The 15,179-nt window shown below is 37.8% G+C and overlaps 1 protein-coding gene across 1 annotated transcript in view; it reads left to right on the forward strand.

The window, feature by feature from the left end:
* Nucleotides 1-4,736: 4,736 nt before the first annotated feature.
* The window catches only part of FER (FER tyrosine kinase), a 395,460-nt gene continuing 385,017 nt past the window's right edge, over nucleotides 4,737-15,179 (forward strand). The window contains exon 1 of the mRNA XM_069492253.1: nucleotides 4,737-4,780. The gene's annotated coding sequence lies outside the window, so the exon portion shown is untranslated. The remainder of the gene's footprint in view (nucleotides 4,781-15,179) is intronic.

The raw sequence follows: 15,179 nt of genomic DNA on the forward strand, positions 1-15,179 counted from the left end.
CACTGGTTTCATTCCAAACATACAGATTTTCCGAACACTTCTCAGACCTTCCAAGTCAGAATCTTTGGGTGTGAATCTGGGAGTCTGTATTTTTGAAAAGGTCCTCAGGTGATTCTGCTGACACCACATATACATATCATTATTCCAGCACTCTCTCACTGGGACACATTTGACAATTTGAATGTATAATGAGCCAGGGATAAGGGAATGAGGAAAAGGACAGGTAAATTCTGAGAAAAGGATGGCTTAAAAAGGGACAGGCCTTGAGTGATCCAGAGGCATTCAGGGAGGACATGTCTTGATTAGGAATGTTGGTGGTGGTATTTCTCAATGGAGAGCAGAAGGTCAGGGAAGCAGCAACATCAATATCGGAGTGCTAGGACAGCCAACCTCTGGCTGGGAGGGATGGTTGTGAGATGGGATTAATGAATTCCACATCTAGTGTGAAGGCAGAATAGAAGTTTTCTTCCTCCAACTCTGCTTCACCTTCTTTTCTTCCCTCCTCTGCCTCCCCTCTTTATTTTCCTTACATGGATTTAAAAAATAAAAGAAGCCATATGGCCATTTTGAAAATTTGAAATTTGGAAGCCAAAAGCAAGTTTTATAGAAAATTTTGCACAAATGTGACCTCTAGTAACAGTATTCATTCAAGAGAACAATTTTCAAATCCAAAGAAATTTATATCCACTAAAAACAGACACTGCAGCATGTACAGAATAAAGATAGATAGGATTTCCATATTGTATACATCATCACTATCTCTATTTAGAAGTGGTTAGGTATGTCAGGTCCAGCCTCTTGGTGGACTGTTGTCCTGGTTCTTTGGCTTCTTGCTTGGAAAAATCACAAATAGGCCGGTACAACAGAGTGATCGCGGACAGGAAGCAATTCCACACAAACAGCTTTTATTGCAGAAAAGTAGGAAGCTATCCAAAGCGAAAGTATGTTCCAGAGAGAGGAATGGATCAGTCTCCATGAGTAGAGAAAGATGTTAAGGACTCCCAGGTGGTTTCCTTTTATTGGCCTGGTCCGGGGGAGGGCTGACGGAGGTGTGGGATGTTACCAGATGATTGATATACCTGATTGTCAGGTGTTCTGCATTTTCCTGCACCTCCTTCCCGTGATTGGTCCCTAGGTTTTTCTGCCTCTAGGAATGCCCTCCTGGTCTGTATCTGCCACCTGCAGATTTGGTCCCTGCCTAACAGGTGTGAATTGTGGATTAAAGAGCAGAGAATCAAAAATCAAAGGAGTTGGCAGAAAGGAGGAAAAGACAAGAGACACAGATGAAGAAAACCAGTTAGGGGTAAGTATGGGGACTACTGAACTAAGATGGCACACAACTAAGATTCCTCTCGAACCCTGTGAGAAACTTTTAAACAGGAAAATAAAGGAGCAGGAGAGATGAGGTGAGGCATGAATGGTGCTAATCAAAAAAAGTGAAGAACTTTTTAAATGATTTTTTATTAATCACATAGATTTGATGTCCATATTATTGAATTCATTTGTCCAGGTAAGTAATGTTATTAGAAGAGACAAAATTGGCATTTGGGCAAATGGAATATATACTAAGGATTTATTTGCCTATAACTAGGTAGTACTTTGTGGCATTTCAAAAGTCATGGTACTACTTGGTACAAATCTAAATTTTAATGATAAAAGACAGATCTATTAAATTCTATGCCAACAACTTCAACTGAGATACATATCCCTCCAGGCCCTGTGGGGGTGGTTAGTATTTTATGAAACTCATGGATTATCTAGACAGGAAATTATTTTTCTTCATTCTTCCATATTCTCCCTACATTTACAAGATATAAAGAAAGTTGTACAGTATTTTTGAAATTATGTGAACCAAATGTTTGTTAAATGTGTTGCAATGCAAAGTGATAATTATAACAAAGGAAAAAATTTAAAACTGAATTTGCAAGTGTTTTTTTCAGTTTCAAAAATACAGTATAGATTATGCCATGTTCATTTCCTTCAAGTACATTCATTCAAAACTGCATTTCCTAGCACAATGCCTGGCATATGTTAGGCAATTTTTAAGTTTCTTGAATGAATAGGTGAGAACTGAGAGAATAATTGTTGCAGAAATGGAAAGATTCTTACTATTTTTAGAGATTTGGGTTCCTTAAAAACATATACACACAGAAGTGTTATATATCAAACAGTTCTATTTTCACCATATCTTTAAAGCTACTTTCTGCAAATATGTAATAACTAATCAACCACATCTTTCTAGATTTAGATTCCCTTTGTATAAAAGTAGGAAAATCTTAAGGTTGTGGGGAAAGGTATTCAGTAGTGAATCCAAAGTTGTGTTTTGGCTTTTCCTAAGTATGTAATGTAGAAACTTTCATTCACTGCATTCATATTGACATGACACATTATCACAACATTTAATGTTCACTGAAAGTTAACTTCTGTTTAAGAGGTTTACTCACAGAGGCTTAGTTTGTGCATTTAACAGTCACTACAAAATACCTACCAAACATTATCATTTCTTATTCTATTAAAATTTATTTGTAGTTCAGTGCTAAAGTATCAACTAATGGGAGATCATTTTAGAGAGCAAATTAAAAACTAAGAAGTAATTACTTTCCTTAACTTTGTCCTCTTAATATTCTGGGTGTAGGCATTGCTGGGGAAATTAAAAATAAAATCTCCCAACCCAGAAATCCTCTCCACAAAGGTGGTAGAGAAAGAAAACACTTTTATTATCAAATAAGCATTAAACCTGAATGTGATGCACAGCACGGTTTGCTAAGAGACTGCAAAGACAGAAAGAAATCGCACCCTTTTATATAGCCAAGCAGATACAACACATTACATACATGTCTTCAAGATAAAAACAATAACTAGTCCTCAAGTAAGAAGACTTGACACACCATTTGTCACAATTCATCTTTACTTGGTAATTGCGGTGACCATCTGTATTAGCTAATTGGCTTTAACCAGAGGAAAAAACTCACATCTTTATGACAGAAGGTAGATTTGCAACTTGGAGCAAGGTGCCCAATGAAGTTAGACTCCTACTCTCTCACAGAAACTGGGAGATAGGGGTGCTATCTCCCTTGATATTTGCAGCATTAAAAAGAGAAAAAAGGCTCCAGGGTTCTAGAGAAAGTCACTTCTGGATCATAAAGCTGACAAAATACTTATCTAGTCTCCAAAAAGATTTACATACATTTTAAAAAGATGAGCAAGTACTTAACAATTACAAGTCTTCTAAGGCAAATGTTCAGAGAAAAAGAATGGGAGGGAAATCTCATGCCCCATTTTCAACAAGCAGAACAAGCCTCTTATTTTTAATTTTTGTTTTGGTTTCTTTGGCTTTGAAACCGTATACAAAAAGTCCAACTTAAGATTTATGTTTTTCTATGTGTAGGGCTGCCCACTATGGTGAAATAAATAAAGCTGCTTAGAAAAAATATTCACCACTCTTCTTTGGCTGCCACATAACTCAAAGGTTTTTAGGAGAGGGTGGATACGAGGCTGACGTTAGATTTGCTCCAGGCAAAGAATGTGGCTCAACCAAGATAAAACGTGCAAGATAAAACGCCTTAAAAATCCTGCTACAGGAGCATGGAAAGGTCGAATAGTGATGAGTAACAACGACCACACTGTTACAGATCACCTAGTAATCTTTTTAGCTCACATTACTCATTTTCTACCAAGTTCTTTTGGGGAAGGACGCTTCACAAACAGCCCTCGCTGAAATATCAAACCAGTCTGGGGTTTCTACGCACTCTTGACTCTGGAAGAGGTAAGGACTTATTACAGGGGACCACTCCCGGGACCTGCTGTACGCTTTTTGACAGCATCTATGACAATTCCAGCATTGAGTGTCTAATATTTTAATATTTTTAGACAGAGCCTCAGTCACTGGTAATGCAGGAATGAATGAGAAAGACCGTTCCTGCACTTAAGGGATTCAGAGTACACTGGAGAAGCTGAAAACCATTCCAAAGGAATCAACGTGACGATAAATGCAAATACAATGCGGGAGCGTACAAGAAAAGAGTAATTGATTCTGAGGGTGAAAAGTCTCTATTTAGGGGTGGAGAACCCGCGGCCCCAAAGTATGTTCCCTTCCTGGAGATTTCAGCTCCGGGCATCGCCCAGCACCCCGCGGGCACACTTAACATTTTAATCACGCCTCCGCCCCCACTCTCCGAATTCCTTTCCGGCTGCGGACCCGCCGAGCAGCCCCTTGCAGGCGGCCTCAGCTTATCACCCTAGGTCCGGCCACTTCCCGGCCGTGGCCAGGCGAGCCTCCCAAAGTTTCCTGTGACGCCGTCGTCCGCCTTCGGCCTCATCCCACCCTGGGCAGCCCAGGACACCAGCTAGAGAGGAGCAGGTTACCAAGGCGGGGAGAACAGCTCGAACGGGCGGACCTCGGGACCCCCACCCCCGCTGCGGAGCCGGCCCAGAGGGCGGCGGCCACAACACCACGCCTCCGCTCCCCTCGCCCGCAGCCCCAGCTACGCCCGAGCCCACCGGCCCTCTAGCCCAAGTCCCGCCCCCTCCGGGGTCCCGGCCAATCGGCCGCGCCCCGCCTCCTGGGAGGTGGTGGAGGAGGGGGTTGGGGGCCGGGCGGCAGCTCCCGCCTTCCACTCTTGCCTATTGGCTGAGGTCTCGAGGGTGCCCGGAGACCGGAGTGCAGCAGGATTGGCCGCAGAGGTTCGTGACAGCTGCTCCTATTGGCTGTGCCGACCCCCGTGATGCGGGGTGGCGACTGGCTCCGGAGTCTGAGGGGCTCCTTCTTGTCAGGTTCTAGGTAGGTGCGTTTCACGCCGCCGGCGGTAGGCGCTGTTGCCCGGGGCAACGCCGGGGGGAGGGGGGAAAGGAGGGAAGGCAATCCTAGAGCGGGGGCAACAATCTCTGCCCGCAGGGGGGCGTCCGGAATTCGGCCCTGGCGGCTGGGGCTGCGCCGAGGGCTCTTCCTCCGCCCTCGGCCGGCTCCCCAGCCCCCGCCCAGGCTGTGGGGTCACCGGCCCATCCTCTCGCCCGCAGCGGAACATTCCTGGTTCGGGCTTGGGCCACGCTGCACACCTGGTCCCGCGAGGCCCGCCCCTCCCACCAACCCGGGACCCGAAGGCTGAGGGGGCGGGTGCCCGCGCGAACGGGCTGTGGCTGGCGCAGTGGCTCCGCCCCGACGCGGGGTCTGGGGGCTACAAGGGTGTGGGGCAGTGTAGAGGGGACTGTGGGCACCGCCTATCCTGCCTGCACTTCTCTCTGCTTGCTCTTCCCCTCGGTGTTGCCCTTTCGCTGGGGCGGCCACCCCTAACCCTGGGCTGTTCCCCCAAGCCCTTCCTATCTCTGGGGCCCTTGACCAGCTGGGTCGTTCCCCCCGTCTCTCCTCCCATATGTTAGCTTCTCCTTCCACTTTTATCCTCCACCTCTTCTTTCTCCTCCCATCTTGGCTAGAGAGAGGTGTCCCCCAAGAGTCTAATCAATTAGAGATAGAGTCCTAAGTGTGAAGCTAATGCTGTCGGAGTAATTTCTGCTCTGTGGTCTCTTTGTCATTTAGGGTTGGGAAGGTGTTTGGAGGCACCTTTGGGTCAACCTTCTGCCTTAAAGTTTTCCTTAGGATCAAGTTTCTGAAACACGCTCATTAGGCTGGTGTTGGTAGGGCCAGGATACTTCTTGCGCAAATAAGTTTACTGTGAAGTGGTAGCTTTTTCCCTTGAAAATTGGTGATTTTGCTATCCACTGCAGTGTAATCCAAAATCTAATAATTTGTTAAGGCTGATAGCCTTTCATTTTCATTCACCTTATGGTTTAAAAAAAAAAAAATGAAGCTCTAATCCTTTTAACTCGGAAGAAGTTGCATCTATTCCTAGTAGTCTCACTATCATTGTTGTAAAGGTGTACTACCATTTTCTCTTTCTCCAGACATTTTAAGATAATACATTTCTCAAATGAAGTTACCATATATAAAAGTGTAATGGAAAAAATCAATAAGAATTTTAGTAATTAAAGACTAGAAAATACTTTTCAATCCACGTGTGATTGAAACATGAGAATAGGATTTAAAAAAAAGACTATTGCAAAATATAGTGCAGTGTTGTAGTCCTGGTATACCTATGTGGTTTTTAGACATTTGTGAGGAACCCCAAGTTTTTCTTTCAGTGCACAGGAAGGTTGAGTATATCTTATTGTAATCGAGGAATGCTTTTCTGTTAGTACCAAGGGAACTATGCTTCCAAGGTATTGGGAATATATTAAAAGAGTCCATAGCCATGCTTGGAAACCTCTTTTCTTCTGTGAAAGACCTTTGGTGAAGATCTGTTTCTCTTCTGTACTTACAGCTGGCAGCATTAAATATACACCATCTAAATTTGTATAGTGTCCAGTTAATGCAGCTTCTGCACTACTTCAAAGATTGATGTCATTAGTCCGGAAAAAATAATTGAGGCTTTTCGTAGACAAGTCCCTTTCATTTCATCTTAAATGTAGATGTAGTTATAACTCTGATCTGTGAACGCTGGCCAATTTTTTTTCGAGTAGTTTACTCTGAAAAATTTCAAACAATGCTGAAAAATTGAGTTGTACCTTCTACCACCTAGATAGCAGTAATATTTTCAAGATAACTGTTACACAGTAAATATTAAGGAACAGAGGAACTGAAATGATCAAGACTGAAAAACTAGGATAAATATATATATATAATATTAAAATGTTGTAAGATGCTTATTTCTGTTTGCAAATGGGAATTGTGCTTATAAAAACGATAGTATTTTAATTAAATGAGACTATTCAGAGCAATCGTGTGAGTGAGCAGGAAGTCATCAACTTTGTAATCAAGGCACAGGCAAGTTAATTGCATTTTGATAATCAGAAAAAAGGAAATCTGATAAACTTATTATACAAATAAAAGTTTTGTTTTAATTGGACTCCTGTGTTAATAGATTATAGTTTTGTACTTGATTTATAAATGAGTTTTTTTCTTTTGAAGGGACTATCAATTATCTGATGTTTTGGTAACATAATAATTTGGAGCAGTCTTACATATGTTTTGGAGTAAGAATGTATTTTTGTAGTGGAAAAAGCTTATAAATGTGAACTTTTTTTAGTGGAACTACTTCATGGAGATTGAAGTGTATCTAGAGAGATTTAAGTCAGTATTTTGATAGGACTCAAAACTGTCTTAGGTGTTGTCTCATGTTGTTGATAAAGGAATATTTTAATATAGAACTTCAGTTTATAATAAAAGAGGATGGGGGTATAAATTCATATATATGTGTATTTGTAATTTTTCCATACTTAGAAAATTCCAGCATTCTTCAAGTATTTGAATTCTGCTTTTTAGTTTTAGAATACCTAAGTCTGTTTTTCTTACTTACCTCATTTATATCCTAATTTCTTAAATATTGAAATGAAGAACTATGTCTCAGAATTTATAGATCTCTGGATTGCCTCATTATTATTTTTTCGTATTTCATTTGTCTTTGGCATACTTAGGTATGTTTAACCTACCATGCCATTGAGAGATTAAAGGAAAAAAGCAGGTCATAATTTTGGAACTTTAGTGGTAGATTCAGGTAATTTGGCAACAATGTGATATTTAGATTTTTTTTTTTTTTAATTAAAGCTCTAGTTTTTCTCTGCCTCCCTGTCTCCTTCCCTTTGTTACTCCTTTTTTTCCCCTGTTTTTATTTGATTATAAAAGTTAAATGCTTTAAAATTAATTGAGAAAACTAGAGAAGAAAAGTCACCAAAAATTCCACAATAGTTAATGATTTGGAAAATAACTGAAACTTACATATCTTCTGTAACACTCTACCAATCATTGCAGTTTTATGCTCTTCATTTCAATGTGTCTGTACTTGCATCTAAATTTGTAGGAGTTCCTGAATGTGAGGGTCAGTTATCTTAAATTAGAAGACGGCTCCCAGGTATGGGGCAAAAATGGAAAAGAAGAGGGGACAAATTAGCGTGAGAACAAAGGATAGACCCATGAAGTTACTTTTTTTTATTCTGTAAGCAGAAGTATAATTCTAGTTTACCAAATAATTTGCTGTATGGTTGACAAAATATGGGGCCAGTTTCTTCCTTAGAATTCAAAATGTCTGGGGAAGATGAAGTTTAGTGCTTTTCTACTAAAATTTTCAAATTTCTCCATTTTTGGGATATTACATATTTGGCTTTAAAAAATTTAATGTCATATATGACTTGGAATTATTTCTTAAACTCTGTATATCATCACCATTTACTCTAAGCTTGATATTATCTCTTTCTTTAGTAAGTATTAATTAAAATACTGGAAATTTTAATGTAGATGTTTCTTGCCAGTTTGTAGTGTAATGAAAAGAAGAGCCATTTATTTTGGAGTCAGATAATCTGGGTTTTGGTTCTAGTTTCTCTTCTGTGTGATTTTGGGCAAGTTACTTAATCTCTTTAAATCATAATTTCCTCATCTATTAAATAGGTTAAACGAGGTTATGTAGAAGAAATGAGACAATGTATTAATAGACAAAATGCCTGAATTTAGGAAGTGCTCAACTTCTGTATTCAGTTCTTTGCATGGCAGCATTAATTTTATCTCTTCTGGTATTAATATGTTCTACCATCCTTAAAGTCCTTAATTTCACATATAGGGAATTAAAAGATAATATACATTAAGTTTACTTTAAGTGAATGACCTTGGTATTTGTACAAACAAAAGAATAAGAAACATCTCAGAATAGCTGTTCCTTTATAGTTGTTAGATTACTGTATCTCCCTAAGGACAATCATAAATTTACTTTAAATAGTTTTTAACCCCAAAACATGTCCAGTTTGTCTGGATTCCTGATTTATTTTTTTTCACCTTAGATTATCATCTGTTGTTGGATGGTTGCCCTAAATTCCTTTCATATAAACCACAAATGTTTGGGAGCAATGTCTTGCAGATATCCCTAGAATGTGTTTTATAACTATAGGGTTCTGATTCTTACAGAACACACTTGCAGTTTAAATGTACATTTGCCTGTAGTTATTGGGTGTAGTGAAGCAAGCACTGAACTGAGTGAAGAGTTAGAATTTGAACTAGAGAGTCCTTATGGTCTCATTCAGCAGTAAAACAGATTTTGTGATCCAAGTCAGTGATTCTCAATATTTTTTCCCATCCAAGTGCAAGATATTTACCTGTGTGACATATTCCAATGTGCAGTTTTCTAGCATGCCAGCTGTAATTCCATTTCTCCTCTCCAACTCAAGAAAGCATACCAGAATCCAAATGATTGAGAGTGACATCATTATGGGTATAAACTTGAAATCTACCCTGATTTACTCAAGGAAGTGAGTCATTAAAAAACGTGTGTAACTATTATCAGTATCGAATACTTAAGCCATACCTTACAGTTCTATGGTTGAGACCTAAGTTACTTCCATTTTCCTGAAATGAATGCCTCCCCAGTTTTTATCATTCTTAAATGCTATAGAAGAAAAGATTATTACATTAATTTTATATAATTAATAAGGAATCCTACATTTAAAAGTTAGAATAACTGTTAATGAACATTTAAAAATATTTGAATAATAGCACCTCAATCTTTATTGTAAATAAAATAACACTAATTGTTGTAGAAAAACTGAAATTAGTTTTTTAGTATGAATTATTTTACTTGCAAAAAGACTATTTCCACAGTGAGACTAACAATTTTAGGAGAAGGGGAAACTCTTAATACTAGCATTTTTATATTTTAGGCTCTTAGTTTATAAAAATGCCCTTTACTCTGGCTCAGTCAGAAAAGTATCTTCAAAATCACATTGCTGTGAATAGAGATTGCTTTTAAATTGCCCATCTTACATGGAAATACCATGTATAACATATAGTAAGAGGTGAAGATGTAGAAAAACTATGTTCAGTAGACCTTTGATATTTGCAAATGGTATTTCCTGAAACCTTTGTGAATTTAGGATATAACTAGCTTCATAAAATGTGATCAAATTTAACTGAAAAGTTTAAGAGATCGCTTCAGACTCTTAATGATTCTGTAAGTAGGACTCAAGTCTTTAAAGTTGTGAAATAATTTTTTGGTCTAGGATGAAGGCTAGGTGACTTTGCATTACATCATCAGTATACAAGTCTTATTTTTGACTCGTGTGTCTTGGGGTTTGCATAACAAAAGAACATTCCTGGCTGAAACACAAAGCCTCCTGCATTGTCACAAAGTTGAATATTAGTCCTTAGTCTCCGTAATGCTTACTGCTTGCTGCTGTTTCTTGGATATGTTTTATCCTTGGAGGTGAACACTCTGTAGTCTGTGTCCTTTTTGGTCTCTGGATGTTTTCAGCTTGGGAGAATTTCCCAAGCTTCTATCATTTGATGGGGATCTCTTGTTAATTTCACATTCTACAAAGAAAGTGCATTTGACTTTTTTAGCAATGTTCAGTTTTGGTAACAAATGGGTCAGTAGGCACCCAGTAGCAGTTACACCACCTCTTCCTTCATCAAAATATTTATACAATGTCCTGACTTTCTCTTGAATTATATTTCATTCAGAATTATATACTTTGTATGCACATTCTTATATAGGTTCACCATCATTTTAATTTTCACTTTTGCAAATTTTGCTTTGCCAGGAGCAAAGGAAATATTTTCAAGCATCATCTTTTTTGTTTGTTTCAGCATAGAATTGTATGGTAGACTTTCTAATGTGGCAGATCCAGTCACTGTCACATTTCACATTCATTCTGAATTTACTCCAAATTTATATATTTGGTTAAGTACCATCACTTTGTCATGCCTCTTTACTTTTTATGTGTTAACTACATTGGCTATAGTAGAGTAATTAAGGGGAACTAAACAATGTAGTTGTATCATAATTATTAGTGATAACAATAACATATAATTATCTAATTATAGATTAACATAATCATCTATTATACTAATAATATAATGATAATATATAATCATCTAATTAATGATAGATCACTATCCCAGTTATTTTGTAAGCAGTTATATTGGATGAAGTAATGAAATCTTTATTTGGATTTATATACAACAGGAACTTTTTAAAAAGTAGGAGGCTGATTTCTTCCTTCTATGCACACATACACACACACACACATTTTTTGTTTTGTTCTGTTATTGTTTATGTATAGTCCTTTTTCTCTCCTCATCAACATTTTCACCTCCAAGGTAGAAACAGTTTCTGTCAGCAAAAGTTTTTTAGTAAATTTTATGGATTCATATATATTATTGGGTGGGGGGATAACATTTCTTTATTGCCTGTTAAAAATGTTAGGTACTTTTCGTATATTTCTTTTGATTTCTATGAATTGGATGGTTTGTATTTTTTTCTGTGTTTTGGAATCAATCTTGGGTCTTATCATTTATCCCAGTTATAAAATGATACTGGGACTTGAACTCAGGTATTTCACACTCTGAACCTAAAATAAATATAAATGGTAAAAGACTAAATATAGTAAACTCTTAGCAGTCCTGGATTTAACAGAAATTTCAGCTATTTGAGAGTGACTCTAAAGGTCCATGTTGAAATTGGTTATTTGCAGTTTTGCTGAGATGACTTCCTCTTTAAGAAGCAAGACCCTAAGATATGTATCACCCTAGTGAACTATCCAGTGTCCATATCTCACTTTGGCTTTGCTCTGTTTGAGACTGACTTATACTATAACTTTTGTGAAGTGATAAAATGTTTCTTTGTAAAAAATTTTCCTGAAAAAAAAAGTCCGCTGGTAGAAGTAAAGAGAAAGTAAAGAGACCTTCTGAGAAAGTGGTGGATCTTAGCCAGAAAATAGACATTTTTGAATAAATTTAAAAATGGAATGTTAAAATCAGTGAATTATTGATCTGATTGTGAATCAGTCCACCACACCTTCTAGGGAACAAAAGTTAATTCATGAAACATTTTCATTGAGTGTTACAGCTCTGTCAGAAATTCTCATGGTCTTTAGACAGATTACTTCTTTTTTTTTTAAATTTCAAAATATTAAGGGGGTACAAATGTTTTCGGTTATGTGGATTGCTTTTGTAATGCTTGAGTCACGGCTTATAGCTGTGCCCATCACCCGGATAGTGATCATTGTACCCATTAGGTTGGTTTTTTCCCCTTTGCTCCTCCTGTCTCACCCCTGCTTGGTTTCCATTGAGTTTTACTTCCCTCTGTGCACATGTGGGCCTATTGGTTAGTTCCAATTTAATAGAGAGTACATACAGTGTTTGTTTTTCCATTATTGAGATACTTCACTTAGGAGAATGGCCTCCAGTTCCATTGAAATTGTTGCAAAAGGCATTAATTCATCCTTTTATATGGCTGAGTAGTATTCCATGGTATGCCACATTTTATTAATCCACTCATGAATTGAAGAGCACTTGGGTTGATTCCACATCTTTACAGTTGTGAATTGTGCTGCAGTGAATATTCGAGTGCAGGTGTCTTTTTGATAAAATGATTTCTTTTCCTTTGGGTAGATACCCAGTAGTGAAATTGCTAGATCAAATGGTAGGTCTACTTTTAGTTCATTTAGGAATCTTCATACTGTTTTCCATACAGGCTGTACTAATTTGCAGTACCACCAACAGTGTATAAGTGTTCTTTTCTCCCTACATCCACGCCAGCATCTATTGTTTTGGGACTTTTTAATAAAAGCCGTTCTAACTGGGGTAAGGTGACATCTCATGGTGGTTTAAATTTGCATTTCCCTGATGGTTAGTGACACTGAACATTTTTTCATATGTTTATTGGCCATTTGTCTGTCTTCTTTTGAAAAGCTTCTGTTCCTGTCTTTTGCCCACTTTTTAATGGCGTTGTTTGATTTCTTTCTTGCTGATTTGCTTGAGTTCTTTGTAGATTCTGGATGTTAGCCCTGTATTGGATGTATAGCTCATGAATATTTTCTCCCATTCTGTAAGTTGTCTATTTGCTCTGTTGATTATTTCCTTAGTTGTGTAGAAACTTTTTAGTTTTATCAAATCCCATTTATTTATTTATTTATTTTGCTGTGGTTGTCATTGGGGTCTTTGTCATAAATTCTTTGCCTAGGCTGATATCTAGAAGAGTTTTTTCCTACATTTTCCTCTAGAGTTCTTATGGTTTCATGCCTTACATTTAAGAGTTTTATCCATCTTAAATTAATTTTTGTGAGTGGTGAGAGATAGGGGTCTTGTTTTATTCTTCTGCATGTGGCTATCTAGTTTTCCCTGCATCATTTATTGCATAGGGTTTCTTTTCCCCAGTGTACATTGTTTTTTTTTTTTTTTTTTTTTAATTTTATATATTTAGCTGTCCATATAATTTCTTTCTATTTTTAGTAGAGATGGGGTCTCGCTCTTGCTCAGGCTGGTCTCGAACTCCTGAGCTCAAACGATCCGCCCACCTCGGCCTCCCAGAGTGCTAGGATTACAGGCGTGAGCCACCGCGCCCGGCCTCCCAGTGTACATTGTTGTCTGCCTTGTCAAAGATCAGTTGGCTGTAGGTAGGTTGTTTTATATCTAGGTTTTTTATTTTGTTCCATTGATCTATGTCTCTATTTTTTTTTTTTTTTTTTTTTACCAGTACCATGCTGTTTTGGTTACTGTAGGCTTGTAGTATAGTTTGAAGTCTGGTAATGTGATGCCTCCAGATTTGTTATTTTTACTTATGATCGTTTTGGCTATGTGGGCTCTTTTCCGGTTCCAAATGAAGCATAGAATTGTTTTTTCTAGATCTGCGAAAAATGACATTGGTATTTTGATAGGGATTGCATTTAATTCATAAATCAGTTTGGGTAGTATGGACATTTTAACAATGTTGATTCTACTGATAATATGAGCATGATATGGTTTTCCATTTGTTTGTGTCCTCTGTGATTTCTTTCCTTAGATCTCTTCAAGGAGGGCTATGAAACGCTGAAGAAAGAAATCAGAGGACACAAACAAATGGAAAAACAGATTTACTGAAAATGTCAAGGATCATATATTCATAAATTTTGTCCTCCTTTCCTTTCCTGCTACCCTCAACAATAATATTTAAAAGGGATTTGACTGTTTATTAATAGCTGCTACTTTCTTGAAGTTAATGTATCTTGAAATATCTTAAAATGTTAACATAAACAACACTATCCTAACTTCTACTATAATATGGGTGTCCTTTTATGACTATTTCACAATTAATCATAACAGGATAATAGCTAGACTTTGGTGATGGCCTCTTTTAAGTTTCTGATTTCCTACATGTATTTTGGAGCCTGCTTTACTCTGTGACTGGAACTGGCATTCTAAGATCTAAATGACTTAGCTTAGAGACACTTGCTATTATATATAGTAATATCATGGATTTTGAAAGAGGTTGAAAATGGTAATGAGATAGACATGTCCTTCAAGGTAGCCTACATTATAAAAACAACACAGAAATGTTCTATGTCAGACAAGAAGCAAGCTGTTGCAGGAATGGGACAGAAAGCAGGAAGGCATATGATTCTTCCATTTTTGGTCATTCTACAAATGTTATTAGAATACTCACTCCATGTAAGCTCTCTGGTGGCTCCAGGCTTAGATTCTTTCAGTTTAACAAGCCCAACATAAAAAGAACTTCTCTTACCCTTTGTTCTAACAAAAGTCCCAGGATTGTGTCTCATTGAATGAATTTTATCATTTCTCCATCTTTTATCCTGTGGTCAGAGGAATGGCATATGATGACAGACCATATCTAGATCAGGGAATAGTGAAGTGTGATCAGCTATGTCTAAATCACTTGGGCTGAGAATCAGGGTAGGGTAGTTCACTGAAACCAAAAGAAGGTACTGTGACCATGGGAAGAGGGAGTAGATGCTGGGCAAGCATAACCAAAATATATTCATAGTAGCATCCAATGTGCATATATGTCCTCCCTTACATGTGTACCCTTGAAAAAAATGCCCTCACCTAACATTATGCAAATATTTCACTTCCAACTTCCAACACCTGTCCCCCAGCAAAGGAAGACAATGAAAAGGCTTAAGTATTGTACTAGTCTTAAGACTAGGATCTCTGGATAAGTTCTCTCAGTTCTGTTTGAATATAGACTGCCTCAGGGTCTAGCAATTTATGGGTAAATGACAAGTATAGCTAATTATAATAAAGGCATATTCAGTGATAGAAGGAAAATAGCATAAGGAAAACAAAAACACTTAATTGGTATCCTAGTTCACTGCTCTTAAGTTCTCCCAGCCATAAAGTCCTTGACATGGACATAATTCAGCCAAATTCT

This window comes from Eulemur rufifrons, chromosome 17 (genome assembly GCF_041146395.1).
Source record: "Eulemur rufifrons isolate Redbay chromosome 17, OSU_ERuf_1, whole genome shotgun sequence".
Lineage (NCBI taxonomy): Eukaryota > Metazoa > Chordata > Mammalia > Primates > Lemuridae > Eulemur > Eulemur rufifrons.